Source organism: Rhinopithecus roxellana, chromosome 3 (genome assembly GCF_007565055.1).
Source record: "Rhinopithecus roxellana isolate Shanxi Qingling chromosome 3, ASM756505v1, whole genome shotgun sequence".
Taxonomy (NCBI): Eukaryota; Metazoa; Chordata; class Mammalia; order Primates; family Cercopithecidae; genus Rhinopithecus; species Rhinopithecus roxellana.
Window position 1 is genome coordinate 161,326,359 of NC_044551.1, and position 13,664 is coordinate 161,340,022.

Consider the following 13,664-nt stretch of genomic DNA (forward strand, 5'->3'; position numbering starts at 1 on the left):
GCAACAGCTGCATCACCTAAGAGTTTGCTGTGAAATTAAGAGTTATCAGGCCCCATCTACTGAATAAGAATCTACATTTTAATAAGATCCCCCAAACCATCCATATACACATTAAAGTTTGAGATACAATAATATAGACCAATGGCCCACTAAGTTGAATACACTCGGGAATCATTTGAGAAGCTTTATAAATTACTGGCATTGGGATCTATCCCCAGAAATTCTGATTTAATTGATATTGTGTGATATGAGCATTTGGATTTTTAAAACTTCCCAATATTCAACATATTTTGAGAACTACTATTCTCAGTCAATGGCTCCTAACTCTAATTGGACATTAGAATCATTTGAGATATTTAAATTCAACAACAACAAAAAAAGATGTTTGGATCCTAGCATCCACGAGTCTTAGTTAATTTTGGGTGCTGTTTACTAATTCTTTTTTATAATTTCCCATGTAATTCTAATTTGCTGCAAGCATTGAGAACCTTTACTTTTAGGCCTCTGGAAGATACACCTGGATACTATTTTTCCAAAAGTGGAATAGAGGCCTGGAAGAAATTAAGTGACTTCTTGAAAGCAAACTGGAGTCAAGAACTTCTAGATTGCTGCTCTAACTACAAGATACTCTTCAGTTCCTGTCTTCAAGATGAATAGCACAACATTGTGCAAGTTATAAGTATTACCATTCCTCATACAAGGTTTTTATTGCTTGTTCAACTCCACTGGGTATTGTGAATTCTGTGTCATTTGCAAATTCAAAAAGCACCATATTATCTATACATTTCACATTGCTTATTGAAAGCCACTATTACTCACTGTATTGTACAACTCCTTCATCTCTGCACATTACATTTTAAGAATCCACTAACAGATTTCTTCCCTCTACTCCAGAGCACTACCAATGCATCTCTGCAAGCTTGACTTCTCCTCTTGCCTGAAGAGACTTGGAGACTAAACAGTCTTTTCTCAAGTCTTTGCAATCGGCCTGTATTCTCCTTATAAACACTAGTTTCAGCCTTTATTTTTAGAGTTTTATAATACACTCTGATAAATGCTTTCCTCCTAAGGGCTTGTCAGGAGCAAGGATGATTGATAAACTGTTTCAAAGGAAAGAGAAAAACGTTCTGTCTAATATCTGCCATTGTGGCAGATTACATAAATAATGTCCTAAAGCTAATCGGTACTAAATGGATTTTGTATTTTAAATGCTTGCTTCAGCCAGCCAGGTATGAATTACATTTCTTTATCAAAATCATTATGAGGGCCGCCTTGACTTGTAAAATCTAGCACATAAATACAGGACACTGAATGGTGCTAGTTGTGTGTACTTGCATTATTAGGGCATTGTTTATTTTGAAAGCTCATTAATCATCACTACATGTGAAAAGGCCTGCCATAGAAAAATAAAATGTTTGCCCTTGGTCATCGGCATGTCTACTTGGAGAGGTGTTGCTTTCTCAGTGTCAGGCGACTGGGGCTTCAGCTCTTCACTCCTTGTTTGCCTAGAATTCTGGGGACAGGATTCTTTTCAGCAGAGTTTTCTGATGTATGTCAACCAGAGTACTTTTAGGTGGTAATGAGTGAATATTTTGATTTTGGCAATTGCAACATTTGTTTGTCTTTGCATTAAGCCTGCTGATATATTTTATTTCCTACTATGCTTGCCTCCAGGAGCTCTGAACCAGGAAAAACTAAAATAGAACAGAAGAAGGAGTGAAAAAGAAAGGAGCCAATGGAAGCGTAAAGAGGAGGAATCTAATGCTAAAAAAGAGGTATTAATAGGTGCAGAAAAGTGTGTGTGGTGTGTGTGTGTGCATGCGTTTGTATGTGTGTATCTAGAAGCTTCTTCTGAACTTTCTTCAATGGAAAGGTCCGTCTTGCCTGACCACAGGAACAGCAGCTAGAGAGCTCTGCTCCCACTCCAGTGAGATGAGAACTTTACTCCTCTCTTAAGGGCTGAGTAAGATGGAACTTTAGAAAGCTCAGTGAAAAGAATGACAGGCAACAATAAAGAAAGGTTTGGAAATTGTAGTGCAGGCAGTAATACTTGACTACAGGAGTTTTAGAAAAATTAAAGGTCCAAAGCTATGCAGCTCTGCAGGTATGTACACTAAACCTTTACGATAAAACAGCCATAGATACATTGGAGAAAGCCCTGAATTAGGAATTAATGACCACAGATACATTCCCCTGCTGCGTGCTTAAGTCACTATGACTGAGGAGAAAATCTCTTCTCTTCTGAGCCTCAATTTCCTCTTCTGTAAAATGCAACAGTGAGATTTAAAAAATACGTTTCATTGTTGTTTTGCAAAAGAATAAATCCAGTATGATTGTTTGTTGTTATTGTTGTATTTTTTTTAAGTTGAAATTATGCCGTGAACTTCTATTTATGGCAAATGAAATAATTAATTTTCAACTTATAATCATGATACAATGTTTTGCTTTAGGTAAATTTATTTAAGTTACAAAATTTTACTTGAAGAAAACATAGTTAATACTTAAAGTAAGAATGGATGCTTTCATAAGGTTTATTCTGTGTCAGACACTGTTCTAAGGGCTTTACATACATTAACTCATTTGATCCTTAAAATTTGCAGAAAACATTATATTCGTTTTTCCCAAATAAAGAGACTGAGACATAAGAGGTTAATTATCTTGCACAATTCATGAGTAAAGGATGTCAGAGACTGAATCCAGATTCCCTGGCTCCGTAGTCAATGTGCTGTACAGTTAATCACTCCACATATTGCAGCATACATATCAATACAGGAAGGGAGAATATGGCAAGAATATGAAGGATGCTACTCAAAAGACACTGTCCTAAGTTTTTCTTGGAATTACAGATTTGTTTCTTACTTAAATCTTAAGGTGGCTGCTTAAAAAATGATGTCATAGGTGAACAAATGAATGAATTTGTTTTCTATATCACAACGAGTGGTATCTCTCTAAACCTTAAATTATGTCATTTAACTCTTCTGCTTAAACTCCTTTAGTGGCTTCCTATGAAGGTCGTCAGATTAAGTAAATAAAAACACAGAATACCCAGTTATTTCGATTTCAAATAAACAATGATTTTTTAATCATATCTTTTTAGTAATAAGACATATTTATACTAAAAATTATTTGTTGTTTATTTGAAAATCAAACTTGCTGGGCCTTCTACATTTTTTTTTTTTTTTTTATTATACTTTAAGTTCTAGGGTACATGTGCATAACGTGCAGGTTTGTTACATATGTATACTTATGCCATGTTGGTGTGCTGCACCCATCAACTCGTCAGCACCCATCAATTCATCATTTATATCATGTATAACTCCCCAATGCAATCCCTCCCTCCTCCCCCCTCCCCCCTCCCCATGATAGGCCCCAGTGTGTGATGTTCCCCTTCCCGAGTCCAAGTGATCTCATTGTTCAGTTCCCACCTATGAGTGAGAACATGCGGTGTTTGGTTTTCTGTTCCTGTGATAGTTTGCTAAGAATGATGGTTTCCAGCTGCATCCATGTCCCTACAAAGGACGCAAACTCATCCTTTTTTATGGCTGCATAGTATTCCATGGTGTATATGTGCCACATTTTCTTAATCCAGTCTGTCACAGATGGACATTTGGGTTGATTCCAAGTCTTTGCTATTGTGAATAGTGCCGCAATAAACATACGTGTGCATGTGTCTTTGTAGTAGAATAATTTATAATCCTTTGGGTATATACCCAGTAGTGGGATGGCTGGGTCATATGGTACATCTAGTTCTAGATCCTTGAGGAATTGCCATACTGTTTTCCATAATGGTTGAACTAGTTTACAATCCCACCAACAGTGTAAAAGTGTTCCTATTTCTCCACATCCTCTCCAACACCTGTTGTTTCCTGACTTCTTAATGATTGCCATTCTAACTGGTGTGAGATGGTATCTCATTGTGGTTTTGATTTGCATTTCTCTGATGGCGAGTGACGATGAGCATTTTTTCATGTGTCTGTTGGCTGTATGAATATCTTCTTTTGAGAAATGTCTGTTCATATCCTTTCCCCACTTTTTGATGGGGTTGTTTGTTTTTTTCTCGTATATTTGTTTGAGTTCTTTGTAGATTCTGGATATTAGCCCTTTGTCAGATGAGTAGGTTGCAAAAATTTTCTCCCATTCTGTAGGTTGCCTGTTCACTCTGATGGTAGTTTCTTTTGCTGTGCAAAAGCTCTTTAGTTTAATTAGATCCCATTTGTCAATTTTTGCTTTTGCTGCCGTTGCTTTTGGTGTTTTAGACATGAAGTCCTTGCCCATGCCTATGTCCTGAATGGTACTACCTAGATTTTCTTCTAGGGTTTTTATGGTATTAGGTCTAACATTTAAGTCTCTAATCCATCTTGAATTAATCTTCGTATAAGGGGTAAGGAAAGGATCCAGTTTCAGCTTTCTACTTATGGCTAGCCAATTTTCCCAGCACCATTTATTAAATAGGGAATCCTTTCCCCATTTCTTGTTTCTCTCAGGTTTGTCAAAGATCAGATGGCTGTAGATGTGCGGTATTATTTCTGAGGACTCTGTTCTGTTCCATTGGTCTATAGCTCTGTTTTGGTACCAGTACCATGCTGTTTTGGTTACTGTAGCCTTGTAGTATAGTTTGAAGTCAGGTAGCGTGACGCCTCCAGCTTTGTCCTTTTGACTTAGGATTGTCTTGGCAATGCGGGCTCTTTTTTGGTTCCATATGAACTTTAAAGCAGTTTTTTCCAATTCTGTGAAGAAACTCATTGGTAGCTTGATGGGGATGGCATTGAATCTATAAATAACCTTGGGCAGTATGGCCATTTTCACGATATTGATTCTTCCTATCCATGAGCATGGTATGTTCTTCCATTTGTTTGTGTCCTCTGATTTCACTGAGCAGTGGTTTGTAGTTCTCCTTGAAGAGGTCCTTTACATCCCTTGTAAGTTGGATTCCTAGGTATTTTATTCTCTTTGAAGCAATTGTGAGTGGAAGTTCATTCCTGATTTGGCTCTCTGCTTCTCTGTTACTGGTGTATAAGAATGCTTGTGATTTTTGCACATTAATTTTGTATCCTGAGACTTTGCTGAAGTTGCTTATCAGCTTAAGGAGATTTTGGGCTGAGACCATGGGGTTTTCTAAATATACAATCATGACATCTGCAAACAGGGACAATTTGACTTCTTCTTTTCCTATCTGAATACCCTTGATTTCTTTCTCTTGCCTGATTGCCCTAGCCAGAACTTCCAACACTATGTTGAATAGGAGTGGTGAGAGAGGGCATCCCTGTCTTGTGCCAGTTTTCAAAGGGAAGTTTTCCAGTTTTTGCCCATTCAGTATGATATTAGCTGTGGGTTTGTCATAAATGGCTCTTATTATTTTGAGATACGTTCCATCAATACCGAATTTATTGAGCGTTTTTAGCATGAAGGGCTGTTGAATTTGGTCAAAAGCCTTTTCTGCATCTATTGAGACAATCATGTGGTTCTTGTCTTTGGTTCTGTTTATATGCTGGATTACGTTTATTGATTTGCGAATGTTGAACCAGCCTTGCATCCCAGGGATGAAGCCCACTTGATCATGGTGGATAAGCTTTTTGATGTGCTGCTGAATCCGGTTTGCCAGTATTTTATTGAGAATTTTTGCATCAATGTTCATCAGGGATATTGGTCTAAAATTCTCTTTTTTTGTTGTGTCTCTGCCAGGCTTTGGTATCAGGATGATGTTGGCCTCATAAAATGAGTTAGGGAGGATTCCCTCTTTTTCTATTGATTGGAATAGTTTCAGAAGGAATGGTACCAGCTCCTCCTTGTACCTCTGGTAGAATTCAGCTGTGAATCCATCTGGTCCTGGACTTTTTTTGGTTGGTAGGCTATTAATTGTTGCCTCAATTTCAGAGCCTGCTATTGGTCTATTCAGGGATTCAACTTCTTCCTGGTTTAGCCTTGGGAGAGTGTAAGTGTCCAGGAAATTATCCATTTCTTCTAGATTTTCTAGTTGATTTGCGTAGAGGCGTTTATAGTATTCTCTGATGGTAGTTTGTATTTCTGTGGGGTCAGTGGTGATATCCCCTTTATCATTTTTTATTGCATCTATTTGATTCCTCTCTCTTTTCTTCTTTATTAGCCTTGCTAGCGGTCTGTCAATTTTGTTGATCTTTTCAAAAAACCAACTCCTGGATTCATTGATTTTTTGGAGGGTTTTTTGTGTCTCTATCTCCTTCAGTTCGGCTCTGATCTTAGTTATTTCTTGCCTTCTGCTAGCTTTTGAATGTGTTTGCTCTTGCCTCTCTAGTTCTTTTAATTGTGATGTTAGAGTGTCAATTTTAGATCTTTCCTGCTTTCTCTTGTGGGCATTTAGTGCTATAAATTTCCCTCTACACACTGCTTTAAATGTGTCCCAGAGATTCTGGTATGTTGTATCTTTGTTCTCATTGGTTTCAAAGAACATCTTTATTTCCGCTTTCATTTCGTTATGTACCCAGTAGTCATTCAGGAGCAGGTTGTTCAGTTTCCATGTAGTTGAGCGGTTTTGATTGAGTTTCTTAGTCCTGAGTTCTAGTTTGATTGCACTGTGGTCTGAGAGACAGTTTGTTATAATTTCTGTTCTTTTACATTTGCTGAGGAGTGCTTTACTTCCAATTATGTGGTCAATTTTGGAATAAGTGCGATGTGGTGCTGAGAAGAATGTATATTCTGTTGATTTGGGGTGGAGAGTTCTATAGATGTCTATTAGGTCTGCTTGGTGCAGAGATGAGTTCAATTCCTGGATATCCTTGTTAACTTTCTGTCTCGTTGATCTGTCTAATGTTGACAGCGGAGTGTTGAAGTCTCCCATTATTATTGTATGGGAGTCTAAGTCTCTTTGTAAGTCCCTAAGGACTTGCTTTATGAATCTGGGTGCTCCTGTATTGGGTGCATATATATTTAGGAGAGTTAGCTCTTCCTGTTGAATTGATCCCTTTACCATTATGTAATGGCCTTCTTTGTCTCTTTTGATCTTTGATGGTTTAAAGTCTGTTTTATCAGAGACAAGGATTGCAACCCCTGCTTTTTTGTGTTCTCCATTTGCTTGGTAGATCTTCCTCCATCCCTTTATTTTGAGCCTATGTATGTCTCTGCATGTGAGATGGGTCTCCTGAATACAGCAGACTGATGGGTCTTGACTCTTTATCCAGTTTGCCAGTCTGTGTCTTTTAATTGGAGCATTTAGTCCATTAACATTTAAGGTTAATATTGTTATGTGTGAACTTGATCCTGCCATTAGATATTAACTGGTTATTTTGCTCGTTAGTTGATGCAGTTTCTTCCTAGCCTCGATGGTCTTTACATTTTGGCATGTTTTTGCAATGACTGGTACCGGTTGTTCCTTTCCATGTTTAGGGCTTCCTTCAGGGTCTCTTGTAAGGCAGGCCTGGTGGTGACAAAATCTCTAAGCATTTGCTTATCTGTAAAGGATTTTATTTCTCCTTCACTTATGAAACTTAGTTTGGCTGGATATGAAATTCTGGGTTGAAAATTCTTTTCTTTAAGAATGTTGAATATTGGCCCCCACTCTCTTCTGGCTTGTAGAGTTTCTGCCGAGAGATCTGCTGTTAGTCTGATGGGCTTCCCTTTGTGGGTAACCCGACCTTTCTCTCTGGCTGCCCTTAAGATTTTTTCCTTCATTTCAACTTTGGTGAATCTGGCAATGATGTGTCTTGGAGTTGCTCTTCTGGAGGAGTATCTTTGTGGCGTTCTCTGTATTTCCTGAATTTGAATGTTGGCCTGCCCTACTAGGTTGGGGAAGTTCTCCTGGATGATTTCCTGAAGAGTGTTTTCCAACTTGGTTCCATTTTCCCCCTCACTTTCAGGCACCCCAATCAGGCGTAGATTTGGTCTTTTTACGTAATCCCATACTTCTTGCAGGCTTTGCTCATTTCTTTTTCTTCTTTTTTCTTTTGGTTTCTCTTCTCGATTCATTTCATTCATTTGATCTTCAATCGCTGATACTCTTTCTTCCAGTTGATCGAGTCGGTTACTGAAGCTTGTGCATTTGTCACGTATTTCTCATGTCATGGTTTTCATCTCTGTCATTTCGTTTATGATCTTCTCTGCATTAATTAGTCTAGCTGTCAATTCTTCCACTCTTTTTTCAAGATTTTTAGTTTCTTTGCGCTGGGTACGTAATTCCTCCTTTAGCTCTGATAAGTTTGATGGACTGAAGCCTTCTTCTCTCCTCTCGTCCAAGTCATTCTCTGACCAGCTTTGATCCGTTGCTGGCGATGGGCTGCACTCCTTTGCAGGGGGAGATGCGCTCTTATTTTTTGAATTTCCAGCTTTTCTGCCCTGCTTCTTCCCCATCTTTGTGGTTTTTTCTGTCTCTGGTCTTTGATGGTGGTGACGTACTGATGCGGTTTTGGTATAGGTGTCCTTCCTGTTTGATAGTTTTCCTTCTGACAGTCAGAAGGACTGTCTGTTGGTCTGTTGGAGATTGCTTGAGGTCCACTCCAGACCCTGTTTGTCTGGGTATCAGCAGCAGAGGTTGCCGAAGATAGAATATTGCTGAACAGCGAGTGTACCTGTCTGATTCTTCCTTTGGAAGTTTCCTCTCAGGGGTGTACTCCACCCTGTGAGGTGTGGGGTGTCAGACTGCCCCTAGTGGGGGATTTCTCCCAGCTAGGCTACTCAGGGGTCAGGGACACACCTGAGCAGGCAGTCTGTCCGTTCTCAGATCTCAACCTCCGCGTTGGGAGATCCACGGCTCTCCCCAAAGCTGTCAGACAGAGTCGTTCGCGTCTGCACCGGCTCCTGCTACTTCCCCTGTTGGTCTTCAGCTGTGCGCTGTCCCCAGAGGTGGAGACTACAGAGACAGGCAGGCTTCCTTGAGCTGCTGTGAGCTCCACCCAGTTCGAGCTTCCCAGCGGCTTTGTTTACCTACTTAAGCCTCAGCAATGGCGGGCGCCCCTCCCCCAGCCTCGCTGCTGCCTTGCGGATAGATGGCGGCAGACTGCTGTGTTAGCAGTGAGGGAGGCTTCGTGGGCGTGGGACCCTCCCGGCCATACATATATTCTGGTGTGCCTGTATGCTTACAGCGCAGTATTGGGGTGGGAGTTACCCGATTTTCCAGGTGTTGTGTGTCTCAGTTCCCCTGGCTAGGAAAACGGATCCCCTTCCCCCTTGCGCTTCCAGGTGAGGCGATGCCTCGCCCTGCTTCAGCTCTCGCTGGTCAGGCTGCAGCAGCTGACCAGCACCGATTGTCCGGCACTCCCTAGTGAGATGACCCCAGTACCTCAGTTGAAAATGCAGAAATCACCGGTCTTCTGTGTCGCTCGCGCTGGGAGTTGGAAACTGGAGCTGTTCCTATTCGGCCATCTTGCTCCGCCCCCTCGGCCTTCTACATTTTATCTGGCAACCTTGCTCTGAATTGCCCTCAGAATAATGTCCAAATTATTTAATTTGCTTTGGAGTTTGTGATGTCCTTGTAGCTTATTTCTTCAACTTCTTTTTACACCATTCCCCACTTAGACTTTATGTTGTAGACATGCCTGAATATTTGCAGTTCCCTGAATGAATATTTTTCTCTAAACTTCTGGCCTTTTCACAGGGTATTCTCTTATTCTTACCATTCTTCAGCTAACTTTTTGTCAGATCAGATTAGAAGTTGCTCCTCCAAAATGTAGGTTAGGAGCAACCATGCCTTGCTCTTCTCCAAGCAGAGTTCTCATTACACTGTTTAGTAATTGTCAGATAAACAATTGTAATTGTTTATCTCTCTCTAGACTTCAGGCTCTTTGAAGGTAGCGAAATATCCATCTTGCTTAGTGTTGCATCCTTTTGTCTGCCTGGCACATAATAGCATCTGAAGCAATATTTGTTGAATGAAATGATCTCACAAGTGTAATTATGGAGAAAGTTAGAGTCTCCTTGCCCACTTTGTTTATTCAGAAAACAAGGAGCCAACAAAGTATACGTAATAGGGAGACTATTGGTGCATATGTGTATTCTGCATGTTTTACCCATGTCAGATCCATTTTTTACATGAATATATTTAACATTAACACAAAGTTTTAAAATTTGGTTTTTCAGATGTAGGGTATACATGATTGACTCCTTTCAGCAGCAGTGTCTGTGTGGTTCAAACCAATGGTATAAAAAATTATGGATTTAATCATTCTGATAAATCATTGTAACTTTACAGCTTACTTATCAATTTCTACAGAATTTATTCTCAAGATGTAGTCTACCCAACTGATTCTATGTTTGCTTACTGGCAACCTTTATATAGTCTGAATGTATAAGACAATGATGAACACCACATAAAATCCAGACTGTATAGAACAAGTGCTGAGCAATTCAAGGCCTCTCAGGGATATTCCTAGCAAATCTTCTTCTAGAACTTAGACTGATCAGTAGGCAATCATTAATGTAGCCATTTTTCACAGAGGACTACTGTACAGTCATTTGTGATTGTGTTATGCTAATGTGGATCTGGCACCTTCATTGTGCAGCTCACTGAATATGAACTTGCAAATTGTTCTGCTGTATCAAGGTCAAGTTTCACCCAAATCAACATGAACATTTTTCATGAATTTAGAAAATGACAACTGGGCAGCCCATGCTACTTGACTCTGGAGGCCGGGCTCAGACACCAGGGCAAATAGAGAATGAACTAAAACAGGTCCAGTGTGGGAAATAGCTTTCCATAAGACACACCTCACCAGTGTGCCACATTAATTTACCATTGTGGCAACACTTGGAAATTGCTGCCTTCTTCCATGATAATGACTAAGTTGCCACTTTTTTCCTAGGAATTTCTGCATATAATTTAAAGTAGGTATAAATAGGCAAGCAGACATGCTTTTGAGCTGCCACTCTGGGCACATTGCCTACTGGGTAGTCCTGCTCTGCAAGGAGCAGTACCTCTGCTGGCTGCTGTACACTGCACCTTCGATAAAAGTTGCTGTGTAACACCACCGGTTCACCCTTGAATTCTTTCCTGGGCAAAGCCAAGAATCCCTGCGCAGAGCCAAAAACCCTCCCAGGCTAAGCCTCAATTTTGGGTCTTGCTTGTCCTGCATCACTACCAGTTCCTTTCTGGATGATAAAGCTGGCTTCAAATAGAGAGCATAGAATTTTGAGTCAAACATCACTCTGAAGACTTTCTGGTTTTGTCAGTCTTTGAGCCTCCTTCACCTTCTTTGTAAAATGGAACTAATAATATGAATTTTTGGAAAAGTGTTGCTTTAGGTTTCTAACCTTTTAAAAATATTTTAAGCTCAGCCAATTTCATCAGAAAATATTGTTTGTCTGTTTTTTTTGTCTGTGTACTGCCTGCCCACTTTTCTCTGCCTCTCTTTTATCTGCTTGGAAGTATACACACACACACACACACACACACACACACACACACACACACCCCTGGGAAATTTGAATGGAAACACCTCTGGTATCCATGGAGCAAGTACTGGCTCAAACCATCCATAGGTTAAATGAATATTAGCGAAGCCAACCTGCTCTGTACTGGTTTGACATTACTCCACTTTAGGATGTCTAAATATCAGAAAGTCTAGTGAGACAGATCACCTTATTTCTAATTGTTATCCCAAGTGATATCAAATGAACTTGATGAGGATCTTGATGAAGAGCTGATGGTAATGTAACCACTATCTTTCTACATCTTCATATTTCTCAACAATAAAGTTCTAATAGTTAAAGAGTGTTACGCATGTCTATTTCTTGAAGCCTTAAAAAACCTGCTGAAAATACAAGTGTCTAAAATTTTATTGCCAGAACCAACAACTGGGAAAATATATATGACTAATAACATTTATAACAATTTGCTTCTAATAATGAAAATTTCAAAATAACAGAAATATCAAAAACTGGCAGAAATTAGTGGCTATGCTTTACAAGTTTTATGATTGAGCAGGGCCATCAGAATCTTGCTCTAATAAAGCTATATGCTGGGAAGCCCCTGGCTTCACCTGGCTACACTGAGGACTGAGTGGATTAACAGCTTGAGATGCACCTGAAGTCCACTCATGGCACGCTGACTGGAAAGTTCTAAACTAAAGCATTTGCTTACAATGGGATATTTTAGTCGGCAAAAATCGTCATATAAATCTAAATGAAAAGATTTCTATGGCAGATTGCATGGGAAAAAAAGGTGACAGTTAAGTATACACAGTTTACACAATTTATGCCTATGGGCATACCTGAAGAGCTGTCTGGAGAGAGTCAGCAATATCATATTATGAAGTGATAGGATTCTGGGTTCTAATATGTGTGTGTGTGTGTGTGTGTGTGTGTGTGTGTGTGTGTGTGTGTATAATATAAAAATTTTTACCACTGGTTGCCACATCTACTGTGAGAATGAAGACCATTCTTGGCAGACTGATGATATTTCAGAAAATGTCAACATCACTCTGAAGGGATGCATAGTTTTTGTGAAGGGCCCCAGAGGAAACCTGCAGAGAGACTTTGGTCACATCAACGTAGAACTTAGTCTCCTTGGAAAGGGAAAGAAGAGGCTCAAGGTTGACAAAAGGGGGGAAATAGAAAGAAAGTGGCTACTGTTTGCACTATTTGTAGTAATGTACAGAACATGATCAAAGGTGTTACACTGGACTTCCATTACAATATGAGGTCTGTGGATGCTCACTTCCCCATCCATGTCATTATCCCTGAGATTAGGTCTCGTGTTGAAATCAGACATTTCTTGGATAAGGCCAGGTGAGGTGGCTCATGCCTGTAATCCCAGCACTTTGGGACACTGAGGTGGGAGGATTGCCTGAGGTCAGGAGTTTGAGACCAGCCTGGCCAACATGGTGAAACCCGTCTCCACTAAAACTACAAAAAATTAGCCAGGCGTGCTGACGGGCATCTGTAATCCCAGGTACTTGAGAGACTGAGGCAGGAGAATCACTTGAACCCTGGAGGCTGAGGTTGCAGTGAGCCGAGATCACGCCATTGCACTCCAGCCTGGGCAACAAGAGTGAAACTCCATCTCAAATATATATATATATAATCTCCACAGGGTTCAGATGAGGCCAGGTGTTGCTTGTTCAGTATCTCAAGGCCTGAAAGATGACTTAGGCCTCAAAGGAAATGACATTGAACTTGTTTCAAATTCAACTGCTTTGATTCAGCAAGCCACAACAGCTAAAAACAAGAGTATCAGAAAAAATTTTGATGGCATCTATGTCTCTGAAAAAGGGACAGTTCAGCAAGCTGAATAAGTTGTAACAGTTGTCTGGTTACATAAACAAGATGCCAGATGATTCCAAAGAACTAATTGTAATTGTGATAGTTAAATGATCCAATAAAAGACCTGTTGATTTGGGAAAAAAATACCGTTATCAAGTATACTTTTCTCAAAATAATAACCCTATACAACAGAAGAGGGGTCTCACCTACTGTTGTTGGTCTTGAGTCTATCCTCCTCCACCCTATATATTTCCCATCAGGTGATGGCCTTGCACTTTGGAAGATCAACTTCACTTTTCTGGGGATGTTTCATGATTAGTTCAACTGAACCTTGTTAATTCCATTTCTTTTTATCAGTGATTGATACAAGCAACTCTATCTAAGGTAATAAGAACATGTCAATTTTTAGTTCACAAGAACTAGTTCAAGACTGGGGATCTGACTCAGTTTGAAACAATGAGATGGAATTAAAGTTTATTAGTGGTTTCTGGAAAAGTTTT

The 13,664-nt window shown here is 39.8% G+C and overlaps 1 pseudogene; it reads left to right on the forward strand.

Annotated features, from left to right (window-relative positions):
* The first annotated feature begins 1,433 nt into the window (after positions 1-1,433).
* On the forward strand, positions 1,434-13,196 carry LOC115896369 (annotated as a pseudogene).
* Positions 13,197-13,664: the final 468 nt, after the last annotated feature.